Source organism: Bombus vancouverensis, chromosome 13 (genome assembly GCF_051014615.1).
Source record: "Bombus vancouverensis nearcticus chromosome 13, iyBomVanc1_principal, whole genome shotgun sequence".
Taxonomy (NCBI): domain Eukaryota; kingdom Metazoa; phylum Arthropoda; class Insecta; order Hymenoptera; family Apidae; genus Bombus; species Bombus vancouverensis.
Genome location: NC_134923.1, coordinates 10,001,963 through 10,019,603, shown reverse-complemented (window position 1 = coordinate 10,019,603; position 17,641 = coordinate 10,001,963). Strand labels below are relative to the sequence as shown.

General features: G+C 38.6%; 1 protein-coding gene across 6 annotated transcripts in view; it reads left to right on the top strand.

Annotated features, from left to right (window-relative positions):
- The window catches only part of siz (Brefeldin-resistant Arf-GEF family protein schizo), a 146,906-nt gene that overhangs the window by 70,962 nt on the left and 58,303 nt on the right, over nucleotides 1-17,641 (top strand). The window contains exon 1 of one of the 6 annotated variants that reach the window (XM_033347167.2): nucleotides 6,068-16,378. The exons of 4 other annotated variants lie outside the window; for them this stretch is intronic. The gene's annotated coding sequence lies outside the window, so the exon portion shown is untranslated. Of the gene's footprint in view, nucleotides 1-6,067; nucleotides 16,379-17,641 lie in introns of those variants that run through there. One more of the 6 variants, XM_076623861.1, reaches the window with a different exon arrangement.

The window sequence follows — 17,641 nt, the reverse complement described above, 5'->3', positions numbered from 1 at the left end:
TTTTTTTTTCTTCTTCTTTTTCTTTCACCTTTTCGCGGATTTACACACACGAGAGTCGATCATATTTATCGGCTGAGGAGATTGTCGGATAAAGAAAGTCGAGAATTGCCAGACGGCGATTAGTATCGTTCGCATGAAGCGAATCGGATTCACGATCGAACGATCATTGTTGACCAGCGGCGTGGCTGGCTCTCTATTTTCATATGAAAAGAGAATAAGGGAAGAGAACCGTGGCTGGAGCGACGGCTAAAATTGTCGAAAGTTGACTTCGCGCCAACTTTACGGAATATCTGGTCGTTGCTCGGAAAACCTCTTCGTGGAACGATGCTCCAGCTATTGGAAAATTTGAATAAAATTCGGCAATATTTGGTACTCTTCTTTCATATATATATGTCGGAGATGAAATGAAAACCGGAGCCTTCCCTATGCAATTTTGAGGAGGCCTTTTAATGCTTTAGCCCAGATCTTATCATAACTGTAATTAAGTAATTGTCATCTGTAATTGTTTGACATTTGTGAAAAGCGAAAGTGGGTTCGAGGTGACAACTGGTCGCTGAACGTAGCCACGGTCACGGGATAAACGTTTTGCCTGACGAAGGTGTGGATCGGTTGTATTGTTCTCCCTAGAAATCACATAGAATTGTACTTTAGAGATGTCGATATAATGGGACACACGTTGTATGAGGAATCAATCTCCAGACAGAAACTGCCTAGCAACGGCGTTTGGATCTTTCTCGATGTTTCCAAGGAGTATATAACAAACTTCTGACAGATATTGCCTAGCAACAACGATTGGAACCTTCTCGATGTTTCCAGCGAGAATATAACAAACAAAATGCAGTCGGATTACGAAAAAGATTTTATGCAGAGAGGCATTCGTGTGATCGCCTTGGAAAGTGATACATCGAGTAATTTTTCCGAGTAATTCGGCAAACGTATTTTTTTGTGTTATAAAATTGTTTAAAGTTTTCCCGTTGACCGTGGATTCGTTTGAACCCCGGATCATTATTTATAGCGTAAATTAAATTCAATATTTGTAAATTTATCAATCGTTAATTTTCATTATTCGTTAAATTAGTAAATCGTAAGATATATTCGTTTCTTTTATTGTTCGATAAAACTTATTATTCTTTAATCTAATTAATAATTTAATTTATCATTTGTTAATCAATCATATCATTTATAAAATTCATTATTCATAATATTTTGTAAAACCTTGTTTATTCGTGTAAATATATTCTCTGTTTTGTAAAACAATGGCTAATTCAAACGAAGAATCGTTACGCGCCTTAAATCCTAATGTTAACCCGACATATATATACATCCATATCTATGGTTTCGGACTATTTCGTTTCTCTTTCGTTTGACAACTTTTGATTAAACTTTTGTTGGTGAAAAAATCAGTAGGAAGCCCGAGATAGCGGGAAATTTAAATCAAAAGGCGAAGTTGTACTTTTAGGATCTTCTTCGGGATAATTGATGCTTTCGTGTGCGTTATTCTAAAGTTATTCTGCTATTAATTTTGATCAAATTTATTTCAGCGTTCACGATTCGTTCTACGGTAAATGGTTTATCGCGTTTTAGTTGATAATTGCAGACGAAAAATAAGACTGAACCTAATCTTAAACTAATCTTCTGCTAAATACATTTCTACGTTTATTAATATCTAATTATTAATATTATTAAGATACGCCAGCAACAAATACCTCGTGATTTCCATGTATCTACGTTCTCGTTTGCTGATCCGGTTCTAATCCAGTAATTGAAGGATGAAAAACGTGCCAAGCAACGAAATGACCCCAAAAAGTGTGACAATCGCGAACACCAGTCTCATTATATTTTGGTAGTATTAGGTGGTAATGGCAAAATCCGCAATCGCTTAGTTGCCAACCCAATACCACCGCCTACTGCTCTTTGAAAACGACACACTGTCGTACGCAATAAAATCATCGGAATTCCCCTTTATTCGTAGTTCCATAATCGCGACACATCTTGCCGAAAATAAGTAGCTAGATAAAAGTATCCGAGATACTTTCGCGCGTTAGTACGTCGTGGACGAATGGCGAATCGGTGAAAGGCAGAGTCGATGGCGCTGTATCGCTGAGAAACCGAGGATTTATTAATCGTGATGGGCGTTTCGCCGGCGAGAGTTTCATTGGGAAAACACAGGCGATCGTAGGAAGCCCGGAAATTGCGTACCATTATTGTCATTAAAGATTTCTACGTTTGTGTAACTTTCACCGCGGGCACGTGACGTCGCAAGAAACACGAGGCTTGAGACTGAGACGCGAGCGTGCCACTTGCTCGTTAGCGATAGATTCTTCTCCCAGCACGCACGCGTACGCCAAAAAAAGGAAAGAATATCGACGTTCTAAACTTCATTGGCCCCGTTCAACGCAACAGTCGTCGAATCTTCTTCGTGTGTTGTTCGTGCAACCTCGAAAATTAGCCAACGCCTCTCCACTGTTGCAGCTACCGTGCTACGACAACTGCGAAACGTTTCATTTGTACGCTGGAGATTGCGGCTCTTTTGTCCCCGTTGCTTGGTCGTCTTAGTTTACGCCTCGGTTTAGATCGTGTTTCGCAAATGTTTTTCTAAGAAAGGAAAAAGCACGGAGGCTGAAAATTAATTTGAGCCGATTCTCAGCACCTTGCTCGGCCTTCTCGCAATTGAGAAACTTCTCAAATGATTTCTCAAATTTCAAACACTTTGTCGATCAATCTGAGAAAACATTCGAAATGTCAAATATTTTGCGTCCAGACAATTTTGAGCCACACGCGTATTTAAAGTTAGCAATTCTACGCACCATTCTACCGATCTATTCGTTGCCAAAATTAATTTGAATCTGCTTTAATTCTCGTACGATTGAATAAACACCTGCAACTGCAAATATATTGCTATAAAGTAATTTCAAACGGCACATGGAAAAAATCCAATCGCTCAAACAAATTACAATCGATCTCGCGTGATTCGATCGGCATTGTTGAAACGAGACTGGCGTCTATCGTTCAGTGGGGCGTTAATTGCGGAAAGAAGTTGGCGTGAATATCTCCGTGGGGGATTTCATTCATCGGTTCATTCGTTTCTTTTCTCATCTTTCTTTTTTTTTTTCTTTTTTCTTTTTTTTTTTGAACGAGACCGACGTTCTCAGAAGCGCGTCGCGAGGAATCGTCTGAAACCGCGTTCGATTTATCCCCCTCGATACCTTCAGCCTCCTCTCGCGTGTCTGCGATATTGCATTCATTCGACGAGTGACTACACCCTCGTATACCCCTCCATACCAACAGTTTCTCAATTATCACGGCCGAACAGACGACGACACGGTCGTTGCGAATGCGCCTTGAAGCTCGTTTCACAGCTCGTGTATCACGACCTCGATTTCATTACACCCGAACGAACCAACTTCCTCGTTTCTGTCTTCTCCGTGTGGAAAAAGAGCCTTTTTCTGGAAACGAAAGTGACATTTTTTAAGATACAGCAATTTTTGAAAAATAATCATTTTTGACGTAAGAAATTGTTGATTTCTAAAGTAGTGTTGGGAATATACTAACGTTGAAGATTCAAAGTAATGATGAATTTTGCAATAATTTGAATTATTTCATTACTTTGAGATACGAGGATTTTCCAAATAGCAATCGTTTCTAGGATGCAGCAATTTTTCAAAAATAATAATTTTTGACGTAAGAAGTTGTTGATTTCTAAAGTAGTATTGGAAATATAGTAACATTGAAGATTTAAAGTAATGATGAATTTTGCAATAATTTGAGTTATTTCATTACTTTGGAATACGAGGATTTTCCAAATAGCAATCGTTTCTAGGATGCAGCAATTTTTGAAAAATAATAATTTTTGACGTAAGAAATTGTTGATTTCTAAAGTAGTGTTGGGAATATAATAAGGTTGAAGATTCAAAGTAATGATGAATTTTGCAATAATTTAAACTATTTCATTACTTTGGGATACGAGGATTTTCCAGATAGCACTCGTTTCTAGAATGCAGCAATTTTTGAAAAATAATAATTTTTGACGTAAGAAATTGTTGATTTCTAAAGTAGTGTTGGGAATATAGTAACGTTGAAGATTCAAAGTAATGGTGAATTTTGCAATAATTTGAATTATTTCATTACTTTGAGATACGAAGATTTTCCAGATAGAAATCGTTTCTAGGATGCAGCAATTTTTGAAAAGTAATAATTTTTGACGTAAGAAATTGTTGATTTCTAAAGTAGTGTTGGGAATATAGTAACGTTGAAGATTTAAAGTAATGATGAATTTTGCAATAATTTGAATTATTTCATTACTTTGAGATACGAGGATTTTCCAGATAGCAATCGTTTCTAGGATGCAGCAATTTTTCAAAAATAGTAATTTTTGACGTAAGAAGTTGTTGATTTCTAAAGTAGTGTTGGAAATATAGTAACGTTGAAGATTCAAAGTAATGGTGAATTTTGCAATAATTTAAACTATTTCATTACTTTGGGATACGAGGATTTTCAAGATAGCACTCGTTTCGAGGATGCAGCAATTTTTGAAAAGTAATAATTTTTGACGTAAGAAATTGTTGATTCCTAAAGTAGTGTTGGAAATATAGTAACGTTGAAGATTCAAAGTAATGGTGAATTTTGCAATAATTTGAATTATTTCATTACTTTGGGATACGAGGATTTTCCAGATAGCACTCGTTTTTAGGATACATCAATTTTTAAAAAATAATCATTTCTAGCACACAAGAGTGTTGAAAGAGTAATCATTTCCACTATACGAACAGTTTCGAAGAATAATAATTTTTTAGATACAAAAATTTATGAAAAAACGATCGTTTTTAACATACAACACTCTTCGAAGATTAATGATTTTTCAGGATAACAAACATTCCTGGCAATTATTATTATAATATATACTTGAAATTAGAATAGTCTATAGACCATAGACTGTAGAGTATATAGTGTGTGAATGAAAGCGTAGATAAAGGAAGGCGAACAAAGACTGTGAGAGGTAAACGTAGGAGATAAGGAGAAGATGTATGGAAAGTCAGAATAACGAACGATGAGGACAAATAAAAAGATGATATTACGATCCGTATATACTTTATCACGTACAGAAAATTAAACATTATACATAGAAAATACAATTGATTCACGTACCTTGACAATCTCGTTTTTTCGAAATATAATTTTTAACGTGTGTTACCCACGTTGAACAGAATTTTCCTCGTTCATTTTTATAAAACTCAACGCAATTGAAAAATTCCAACAACTCGAAGAATTATGCGACAGCGTCAATCGTATCTATCCAACGCGTGTACTTCGCGAAACCTTCAAAAATAGCAACAAACGACACGCATGTTGAAACGTGTAAAGTACTCGGCGTGCAAAATGTTTGAGGCAAAAAAAAAAAAAGTTGAAAATTTTTGTCATAAAAATTCTTAAAAGCTGGAAGTCTGCTACAGCGGCATATTAATCTCTCCTTTGCTTAGTTGAAATTTTGAGATTTCGTGGAAAGATCGCCTAAGTGGATTTATTAAGGGAATATTCAACTGCGAGATTTTTCCAACGTCGAAACGCAACGAAGTATCGCGGGCCTGATACGGCCGAGAAATTAAATTAACTCGGTTTCTTGAACACGCTCAATGAGATCAATTAAGGAGAGGCTGTTTTATTCGCTGAAATTGCTACAGAGACACTGTGTTTGATTTTGAGGCGGCGCCACCAGTTGGATCGAGATCGCTCTACTTTCAACTCATCGTCATTGATCGTATACAACGTAGACGTAAGAAAATCCATCAACTCGAATCGTTATATAGTCGTGTGATCGATTAGAAAAATGTTATTTGTAAATTAGAACCGATCTTAGCAAATTGTTTCAACGTTCAATTGAAAATTCAACATTCGTCGTTCTTTCTTTCCTTCGTCTAACTTTACGTAGTTTTTACATTAATTCCTATGGAATTCTTATATTAGCAAAAATTGAGAATTCCATCGATCGGATGATATTGGGTTGGCAACTAAGTGACTGCGGACTTTGTCATTAGGTAGTATTGGCAAAACCCGCAATCACTTAGTTGCCAATCTAATGGAAGAATTCACGTAAAGTTCGACGAACGAGAAAGAAAAAGCAACGAATTTGAAATGAAATTTGGAAACCGGTGGTTTGATCGGGTCTGTGGTAGTAACGAAAATGATAAAAATACAAGGGAAGATAATTATAAAAAGGAAATAGCGTAAATTTCGTAGTAGATTGTTATCGTTTTTAAACAAATGTATATTTTAACACAGTTAGCTACGTTTGACGAGTATACTCGTCATCGTCTACTCTTTGCCACACATCCTGCGCGCATCAGCTTCTTCGTCTTCTCAAACAGGTCGCATCAGCTAACCGGTTAAACGAATAAAAAAGAGTAGAGGAAAAAAATATTTTCGAAATACATATTTCACTTCGTTATTTTTAATTGTACTATTTATTTATTTACAATTTTATTTAACGTATAAATATATCATGGTAGAAAAATGATAGAAAGAAGAAAGCTGTCAGAGGATGGATGAAAAAGTAAAAATTTGGTGTTTTATTTAGAAAAAGGGAAAAGGAAGAAAGTAAAATGTCGCGTTAAGCATCGAATGATAAATAGAGAGTGTCTTGTGCCGATGTTTTATAGCCGTTCTCGTGTGCAGATCGAAAGGATAGAATCGAGTTCCTTTTTCTGCCGCGATCCATTAACCTCCACGAATGCAAATGGTCGGCGAGCAAAGGCCAAGCTCTCTCGCTATTCCAGACATTCTAATCCGAGGCGAAAGTCGACTGTGTTGAGGTCTGCGACACGGATTGATTTTATCATGTGTGACTTTTTTCTTTTTTTCTTTTTTTTTTAAATTGTCACTGCCTTCAATTTGTATAATTACCTATAACGACGCAATAAAAAGATAATTTCCAACAATTAGAATGAGCAGTCGCTCTTGTTCTACTTATCGATAATGATCGGTAAGGCACAAAGTTCGTAAGGAAAGGAAGAAATTCGTGACATTGTAGTTTGACTCGCAAGTAAAAATTTGAGCAAGAGGAAATTCCCATCAAGATATTCGAAATTATAAAATTCCTCAAGAATAATCAACGAGGGATAAGATTAAAGGAAATTCATGAAAATTATTGTTTGAGACGCAAGTTTAAAAAATTGAGCAAGAAGAATTCCCATCAAGATATTCGAAATTATAAAATTCATCAAGTATAATTAACGAGGAACAAGATTAAAAAAATTCGTGAAAATTGTTGTTTGAGACGCAAGTTAAAAATATTCCCATCAAGATATTCGAAATTATAAAATTCCTCAAGAATAATCAACGAGGGATAAGATTAAAGGAAATTCATGAAAATTATTGTTTGAGACGCAAGTTTAAAAAATTGAGCAAGAAGAATTCCCATCAAGATATTCGAAATTATAAAATTCATCAAGAATAATCAACGAGGGATAAGATTAAAGGAAATTCATGAAAATTATTGTTTGAGACGCAAGTTTAAAAAATTGAGCAAGAAGAAATTCGCATCAAGATATTCGTAATTACAATATTCATCAAGTATAATTAACGAGGAACAAGATTAAAAGAAATTCGTGAAAATTGTTGTTTGAGACGCAAGTTTAAAAAATTCCCATCAAGATATTCGAAATTATAAAATTCCCCAAGAATAATTAACGAGGAACAAGATTTAAAAAAATTCGTGAAAATTGTTGTTTGAGACGCAAGTTTAAAAATTTGAGCAAGAAGAAGTTCCCATTAAGATATTCGTAATTACAATATTCATCAAGTATAATTAACGAGGGATAAAATTAAAAGAAATCCGAGAAAACTATTGTTTGATACGCAAGTAAAAATTTGAGCCAGAGGAAATTCCTATTAGAATATTGATAATATTAAAATATGAACAATATTCATGAAAATGCTTGTTCAATACACGCGAGACAATAATTTCCATCTGGACGTCGATCTTATTTTATTCGTCGATAATAACCGACTATAATAACGAAGGATAAGAAAGATATATGTAATTTCGTGAAATTATTATGTACTTAGACGTTGCGTAGCAAAGTGAATGAAAATAAATTCCTAGTAAAATATTTGCTTGCGCTGCTTCCAAGCTTCATAACTCGAGCTTAATAAAGACTCTGTAAATTCGAACGAAAGTCCTTGGAAACGTTTTGCTTTGAAACTTTCGTGCTTCTGAAGTAACTCAAAATTAGGATCCATGGAAAATAAGTACGTACTCGTATACTCGAAACTTTAGACCTTGGCATTATAACGTGTCCTTGTTATTCTACAATTGCACAGAAAACTCTTTGTACGCGTTCTAGGAACGACGTCATACATATTAATTTGAATAAAACACATTGTACATTGCGTCTTAAAACAACACATATTTCCTTTTTCTTTTATTTCCTACGTTGTAATAAATCACAATGTTTACTTGTGGACTCGACTACGTATAAATATAACGATTACAAAACGTTCTGGACAATTGTAATTATTTTAATTGCTCCGAACGTAGATGTAATTTATTTTGAACAGAAACGGAGAAACGCATTGTAACATGGGAAATTCATAGATAAAGATGTCGTTATATTTGTAACAGTTAACGGGTTAAATCTATGTTACAGAAGGAAATATAGAAAGGAAACTTTCTGTAAGATAATGAATCGCATTTACGACTTACCGTTTACGTATTTATAGCTCGTTACAGCATAAAGAAGTAATAAAACGAGTCTTGGCCATCGTGCAGGAATTTACATAATATAACACGTCGATTCTTTAACGCTAGACATTTTTTATCATTTTATTTGAATAAAAATAGCCCACAGCAAAGTGTATAACACGGTAATATTGGGTTGGCAACTAAGTTTTTTTTTTATTTAGTTGTTTACTTTCACAATTTGTCCAGTTTGGACATTTGGTAGAATTTTGACCGTTGGTATCAGGCAACTGAGTGATTGCTGATTTTGTCATTAGGTTGTATTGTATACGATCTAAAGCAGAGCGCACGAGGCTTTCGTACAAAAAAGAAGCGTCAATGTGCAACATGTGTGGCACATATTCTAGAAGAAAGCGAAGATGGTCTGCCAAGATCCACAAAGGACTTTGATGGTAACCAAAAAAAAAATAGAAAACAGATAATAATAGCCTGCGCACTTTTCTACGTTTATGAGGAATGTAAAGTGGCAAAAATACATAAAATATTCAAAGTACGGTACAAAGTACAGTAGATAGAAGAAAAAAACCTGTAGTTAAATTTGTTTAATTATAAGAATCATAAAAATACCAATTTCAACGAGAATCCTCGGTCTTGTAAAAAGAAAAAAAAAAACAACAATATAGAAAAAGTCGTCAACACATGAAAATTAGCAAAAACGTATAACAGAAATAAAGAAACAGATCCAGCTGCGAGACGTATTAAATAAAAGAAATAAAAATAAATAAAAAACAGCCTGCTCGCTAAAGCAAGGAAATTCAGCTGCGAAATGTACGAAATAAAAACGAAGCTAGAAATAGTTGTTTCATGTGAGAAAGCGGTCATAACAAATCGAGAAAATAAAAATTAACGAAAGATTACCTTTTTCCGAAAGAATGAAAATTTACCCGCGAAATGTGTGAGACGAGACAAAATAAAGAACAATCGTCTTACAAATGAGAACAACTCCGAACAATTCTGAAATACAGAAAATTAAGAAGAAAAAAAGAGAAAGAAATGAAAAAAGAAACGAAAAATTAGTGTTTCCATGGAATGTAGAAAAAATTAAGAAGAAAAAAAGAAAGAAGAAACGAAAAATCAGTGTTTCCATGGAATGTAGAAAAAATTAAGGAGAAAAGAAAAAGAAGAAACGAAAAATCAGTGTTTCCATGGAATGTAGGAAAAATTAAGAAGAAAACAAGAAAAAAACGAAAAATTAGTATTTCCATGGAATGTAGGAAAAATTAAGAAGAAAAAAAGAAAGAAGAAACGAAAAATTAGTGTTTCCATGGAATGTAAAAAAAATTAAGAAGAAAAAAAAGAAGAAGAAACGAAAAATCAGTGTTTCCATGGAATGTAGGAAAAATTAAGAAGAAAAAAAGAAAGAAGAAACGAAAAATTAGTGTTTCCATGGAATGTAAAAAAAATTAAGAAGAAAAAAAAGAAGAAGAAACGAAAAATCAGTGTTTCCATGGAATGTAGGAAAAATTAAGAAGAAAAAAAGAAAGAAGAAACGAAAAATCAGTGTTTCCATGGAATGTAGGAAAAATTAAGAAGAAAAAAAGAAAGAAGAAACGAAAAATTAGTGTTTCCATGGAATGTAAAAAAAATTAAGAAGAAAAGAAAGAAGAAGAAACGAAAAATCAGTGTTTCCATGGAATGTAGGAAAAATTAAGAAGAAAAAAAGAAAGAAGAAACGAAAAATCAGTGTTTCCATGGAATGTAGGAAAAATTTCGCGATCGACAGTATTATGCGAGTTACGATAATGCATCCTCGTAGTAATTCACACGCGTGACCCTCGATCTTGCCAGCCTCTCGTGCAGTTCGCAAAACGCTCGTTGGCATTTCTTTTGCTACGGCGGACCGTCTCCGCCTGGTACGAGCTAATCAGAACTAGTTACGTAAAGACACGCGGAGACGGCCGCCGACATGCTTGATTTTCCACTCGCGATCCGACACGAGTAAACTTTGTAACGAATCGGCCTTTGGGCACATTCTGCAACGCTGATGGAAACTCGCCTTAACAGTACGTGGTCTACATATGTTTAGCGAAAACTTGTCAACCTCGAGGAACCTTCTAGGTGCTACGAACTATCGTTCCTTATGTATTCTACGTACATTGAAAACATTTCTCACATTGTATTAAATGTATTTCAATCGTTGCTGACATTAGACCCGCGAGAAATATTCTACAGAATTTTCGTAGAATTACAGCGATTTATTTTCACCAAGCTTTTTGTCATCTACGCGTGTTCAGCTAAAACTCGTCACGCTTGGAAACCTGCAAATTAGGGTTCTTCGCGTATCGTACACGAAGCTATCGGAAATATCTTGTGGAAATTTTATAAAATTACAATGGCTTTTTTTTCTTTTTTGATGAATTTTTACCATCTACATGCGTTTACCTGAAGCTTGTCAACCTTGGACACCTGCAAATTATTGTTCCTTACGTACTGTACACGAAGCCATGAGAAATGTTTTATGGAAATAATTTTGATTTTGTAAAATTACAGTGGTTCATTTTGATGAATGTTTCATGATCTAATATATATTCACCTAAAGCTTGCCATTCTAGGAAACGTCCAAACTATTTGTTACCCACACATCGTACGTGTGTACTTTGAAAACATTTCCTATTTCTATCAAATACATCTGTGTCGTTGTTCGTATCGGAACTCGTATCCGAGACGTGTTCTAGAAATCTTAATAAAATCTATCTCGAATCTAATTCAAAATATAAATAGCAATTTCCTGCAGTCGATTTTCATCAATTTCCTAGCAAGCTTTCCAAATCGTTGCGTATCTCATGGCCACTAAAACAGCGAATAATTCCTTCTACATCCATCGACGTTATCGTGATCGCGCGTATAAAATGCTTCGGTCGCTACGAAACAAATAGACAGATTGTAAGGAAAAAAATACCAAGAGACTTGGTATTTCGTGGCTGGAGAATGACGGCTGTCACAGAGGCACTAAACGGAAGTTGGCGCGTGATACGGGGAAAATGCGATCGCGGATAAGAGCAAAACGTTTGGCATTTCCATGCGCGGACAGGTATACGGCGACACGTCGCTTGTTTCCCATTTGCTTTCGCCGGTCGGAACTTTCACTCATTGTTAAAGCTGCTTCACGCTCGAATTCACCGCGTGGACATCTCGTTCGATCTCGATTCAACGGCTGTTACCGACAATCGTGCGTGGAAAAGAGCGTTTCGCAAGAGAAGCCGAGGGTACATCGATCATTTCCACGCCGGTAAGCACCGGCTACGAATTTACCGGAATCTCGTCTCGGTGTACAAGGCGGTACCGTTATTATAATGAAATGAGTTATTCGATTAGTTGGCCGCTTTGATGAACTTGGCGCACGCACCGAGCAACTGCGACCGAGCGCAATTCGATTACGATGCAACCGGGACGCATAGGTCTTTCGATGGTTTTACGGGAGCTGCGTCACAGCGAAACTACGCGATACTGTGAATTCGACTACGTGTTGCATGGGAATTGAGAATTTCGCGAAACGGTTGCAATTACGATCATTTATTGCGATATATTATTTGCTTCTGTCTATCTTGCTCGTGTTATTCGTCGCGCAACTTCTATCTGTACGTTTGCAAGGCAGAGATAAGATCCCGTCTGACGTTGATAAACAAAGAAATAAATAAATTTGTATCGATCAGCGATAAAATCCGAGAAAGTGAGACACGTTGGATTTTCGAACGATGGAATTGCGGGATCGTCGGACGCCGGATGTAAAATCATTAGAATCACGAGTCGGCAAATTTTGGAATCGCGCCGTCTTGGAATAGCATCCGTGATGGAGAAGAGCGTTGGATAAGAAGCGCCGGTAATTGCTACGCGTCGAATTGGAGATACCGGAATCGCGGTACTCCGAATTCCTATGTATGGAATTACAACTCGATTTGGATGTGCAGGAATTGCGACGCATCGAAACGGAGAACAATGAGATCGATTATAGCGGATTGAGATTATAACGTTTATCGAAATCGCAACGAAGAAAGTAGGATTCCTTGGAATTGCTAGATGCGACAGTAATAGGAAAGTAGTATGGCGAATGTCGTCTTGAAATCGCAGCGTACCGAGATTAAGAGTCGTTGAAATTCCGACGAACAGAATTCCCAGATGCGGAAATCACGATGTTTAGAATCCAACTATAAATACGTGTGAAGCGATCGCGTTGCCCGGGACTCGAACGTAGCGGACTCGGTTCGCGAGATGATCGACGCTTCTTCCGCGACTTGGATTCTCGTCTCGTGTGGACATCGAACGCTCGCAATAGCGGCGATTAGTCATAGATTCGTGCATTGCACGCATGTGTGGCCGGTAAAAGGAAGAAGAAAAAATGACAGAGGTGCACGACTAGAGCCGGGTAGAGCAGCGGGGCACGGTGAGACTCGCGTCACGTCGCGGCGTCGTGTCCATCGAGGTGGGGTGCAGCCGTTCGACGGTTTCGCGGCGAACATCCGAGCGAGTCGCGGCGAGTGAGCGAGCGAACCAACCAACCAGTCAACCTGAAACCGCGAACAGCCGCGACAGCGTGTGCCTCGTCGTTGCTCCGTGCGCTCTCGATGGCGCCAGGCCCCGCAACTTTAAAATAAACATCGCGATTCGGCCGCGGGCGTCGGCGAGTTTACGGCGCGCGGATCTTGAATCGGGTTTTGCCGCGCGAATATCTGTCACACGGTCGAAATACGGCCACGCGTGCGTGTAACTAGTTCACGATATCTTTTAATTATACGGCTCTAGATGTAGGATAAGTGGTTTAACCGGGTGGATTGATAAGGAGGATTTTTACTCGGAACAACGGTGCTTCGAGTTGTGAAAACAGGAATATTGATTAGTGAGAGTTGAAACGTTCGAGAAGTTAGTGTAACGGGGATTGCCGCGCATGGAATCTGTCGACTTTGCGATTGCCTTGGAAAGGTGCTGCAATTGTATCGGAATGCTCGTTGCAATTGCATCGCGGGCAAATCGAGTGACACGGCAATTACTCTCGTTGGAATCGCGGCGCCACAATTCCATCTAGAAGGAATTGCCTGCCGTTGAAGTAAACAGGTGTTGAATTACAAAGCAACTGTCATCGTTCCAACCGACCCATCTTCCAAACAATTCCATTTCGTTGATTCTTCCGTGCCACGAAATTACGGTGCCAAGTGTGTTCCAACGTATCAATCTCGACGACGCAGCAAAATCCAGAGAATTGCCAGCAACCTTGCGCTCGACCTCAAACTGAAGCAGCCTCTCGAATGCGCGACTCGAGCTCGGCTTAAGGCTCGAGTCAAGGAAATCGCATCGTGACCGAAATGCCGCGCTAAAATCCCAGCCAAAAGGACCGACAATCTCAAGGCGAAACGGTCGGTTGTCGCAAGTTCGCGCGGAGGTGCCGAGCGTCGAATCGGACGGAAAACGAGCGGAGTGGAGTTGCGATAAAACGTTGTAAGATCGGGAAAGGGGCAACTATGGCGGCCAGTCGGTGAAATCGAAGATGCAGCGAAAGCACGATCGGTCGAAGTTCAAAGTATAGCGGCGTCTATCGAGCGTTTTGCTCTCGCGTTACGCCCGTGGAAAGTCAAACGGACGGAGAGAAAAGGAAGGAGCGAGGGAAGGAGAAGGTGAGAAGGGAAGGACGTGGTGTGTACGCCGACAGACTTTCACGTCGACTCTGTTTCTTCTGGATCGCGTTACGAAAATCGCGATCCGTTGCCCGAGTATCGCTGGAAAAACTCGACCACAGCTATATCGGAGATCGGTGTGTCGCGAACCTTGTGTCACGATGCGAATCGAAAGGAGAATAAATCGCGAGAAGTAGAGACGATTTGGTTCTCGGATACGACATTTGGATCGGTTGCATCGTCCGTTCGTTCGTCTTTACATAATAACGTAATGTATCTGACGAAGAATTTGCTCGGTTCGTGCGAACAAATACGGCTGGTCGGGTGCGGAACATTTTTTCAGTGAAATCGTCGCGTGCTTTTTGGCGATCGTTCGTTGCGCGCTCCCGATCTCGAGAAAGCGATCGTTGACGCAGGTTGTGAACTTTGCAGTGGACACTTGATGGAATATAAACGTTGACAGCTGAGATATACAAGCGATAACGATAAATAACAAGGATATAAGTATCAACCGAAGTACGAGGTGAAATATGGAAGAAAGTACGAGTCAAAGTTGAAGTTGGTCGAAAAGAACGTGAAACGGAAGAGTGTGTTTTTTATTCGACAAGATTCTTCAGAGATAAAAGCTTAGGCCAAAGTCGGGTGATATTCTGCTTCTACCAAAGCCGGTCTTCTCAATAAGAGAGAGAGAGAGAGAGAGAGAGAGAGAGTGGAAAGATTAAGTAGCAAGTTTTAAACAGTTCGAAGTTGGTCGAATTATCGGTCCTCGAACCGACGTCGCTTCCTCGTGAACTTCGCCAGTCTCCCGCCTTTAATCGAATCTTCCGCAGCAACGACGGATAAATCGATTACCAATTAATACCCGGAGCTCTCTTGGGGAAGAGAAGAAAAAGATAAAAAGGCAAAATCAATTTTGTGATGGGGCAAAATTCGCAGACCCAAAAACCAGTTTAGTTTGCAACTAAATAATAACTAGATTTCTTAAAGTTGCGAGAATTTGGTTAATTGCTCAGAACTACCAAATAAGACGACAAAAAAATCAATTATAGGAGCTGTATTTCTTGGAATTGCGACACATGACGGATTGGAATTCGCTGGAAACGCGGCGAATAAAATTGTGCCGCGTTAGAATCGCTGCACGTAGAACCGAGGTGCGCTGGAATTGTCGCGCGTAGAATCGAATCGCGTTGCAACTGTGAATACAACAAGTTCGACTACGGTGGAATCGCGACGCGCTGAAATCACCTCACGCGGAATTGGTCGGAATTGCCACTCTGAGAATCGACCCGCGCCGGAATAGCGCAACATAGATTGAAACGGTCGTTGCATCGGAGTTGCCCCGCGCAGAAATTGCTCGAGCGGGAATTGCGACACGCCGATCCAGGAATTGCCGGAATTGCGACTCCCCGAGATCGGAATTGCGACTCTCAGAGACCAGAATTGCGACGCCCCGAGGTTGGAATTGCGCACGTGCAGAATTCAGTTGTTAGGAAATTCCGACGTACGAAATTCAGCTTCGCGAGAATGTTGAAATCGTCGTACGTATCGATTACATTCGAATAAAAAAAGTACCTCGTACGACGACAAAATATCGAAGATCATGGAGGAAGGTGGAAACAGAAAATAAACGGCTATACGATAAGAAGTCGATAATACGATGGTCGATGGAGGAAAATTGGGCGCAGCGCGCGTTTATTGGTTCTGACGGCCATAACTACGCGATAATGATGCGCATTATATTCGCGATTCGTGCGTCATAAGGTTTCGACTGTCGGCGACGACGGTGACATCAATTTAGAGACTGTCCGACGCGGCTAAATCTAATTATTTAACAAGCCGCTGGCCGTAATGCGCCTCGAGCGCGTACGCGAAATTGTGTGGAAGAAGGCGACCGCTGCGACGAACGTCGTTTCTCTTCTTCGCCTTCGTTCTTCTCACGACTATCGACAGTTTAGTGCAGTGTATCGTTAGTACGCCGTGGTGTTTCACAGTTTTATGCTGCCTTTGTGTTTGCAAACGCATCGTTTGAAGATACCAGGTATATCCAGAGTTTCTTGGAAGGAAAGCGTGGAAATGTCTGGCGACTTTTCCAAGTCTTTGGCGATCTTTGGGCTACTTGGTCCATGTTTTCTTTTTTTTTTTTTTATTAATTTTTTCGGAAATGTTGCAAGGTACAAAGTAAAAGTACCACGCGTTGGCGAGCAGGACGCGTGAAATTGAAATATCGCGTGATTTATTGAATGTCGTAGAGAATTACGACGCTACTGATGCGTCCCGTAAGTTTCCACGTACGAGACTGTGATTTTTGGTGACGCTTTTAGTCGATTTTAATCGTCATTTCTGCTAACACTTTTAATCGATTTCGATTGCAATTTCACATAATTTTCCACGATGTACAGAACTCGTTTAAACCTTACGATTTGGCTATTTTTCTCCTCAATTTGTTCTTGAAACCGTAGAACTGTCGTAGCCTTGATGTGCCTCGGCTAATCCGCTTCACCTCGCAGCCCGATAATTGATCGAGCAAATTAAAAACTTGGGCAAATATCGTTAGAAATTCAGATTGCAGTCGGATGCTAAATACAGCGATGAATACAGCATGCTCGAATTATAAATACAATCACATCGACTCACGACCAAATATATCCGAATTCTTTTACGGTCGTTTTCAAAATTGTTGAAACCTTTGGTTCGACCAGATAGATTTTTAGAGCCATAAATCGAATGGATTCGTTCCATATTTCCATATTATCTTATTACTATTAATTTATCGATATTAAATTGTATCTTTTGCTTGAATGTTAATTTTTCATTATATAATTCTACGTAACGTAAATAAAGCTATCGAAAGCTTCAAAATCAGATTATCTTGCGACTGTTTTTCTAGAAGAATGATAAGCATATCTGGATTAAGAATATAGTCAGAAATATCTTGCGTATTAGAACAAAGAGTTGGAGGGTAGACTCGATTGGAAATATCGGATACTACATTGAAATATTAATAAAGCTTACGCAAATGAACGCGATCGATCAACGAGATTCAGTTGCATATCAGAATCGACGCTCGAAGGTCTCACAGCTGGATGATTCTTTTGTCTTCCACCTCTCTTGCCTCTTCTTGCTCACCTGTGTCGTTTCACGAGGATTTCGCAGACAGACACGAATGGAACACACCGCCTTTTTCGTTATTACGCAAACGTCAGTTTGACATTTCGCTTGGTCATCGTTTAATTGCATCGCGACACGACAGAAAATAAACTATTTTCGTATTGAATTCGTTTCACTGGAAAATACAAATATT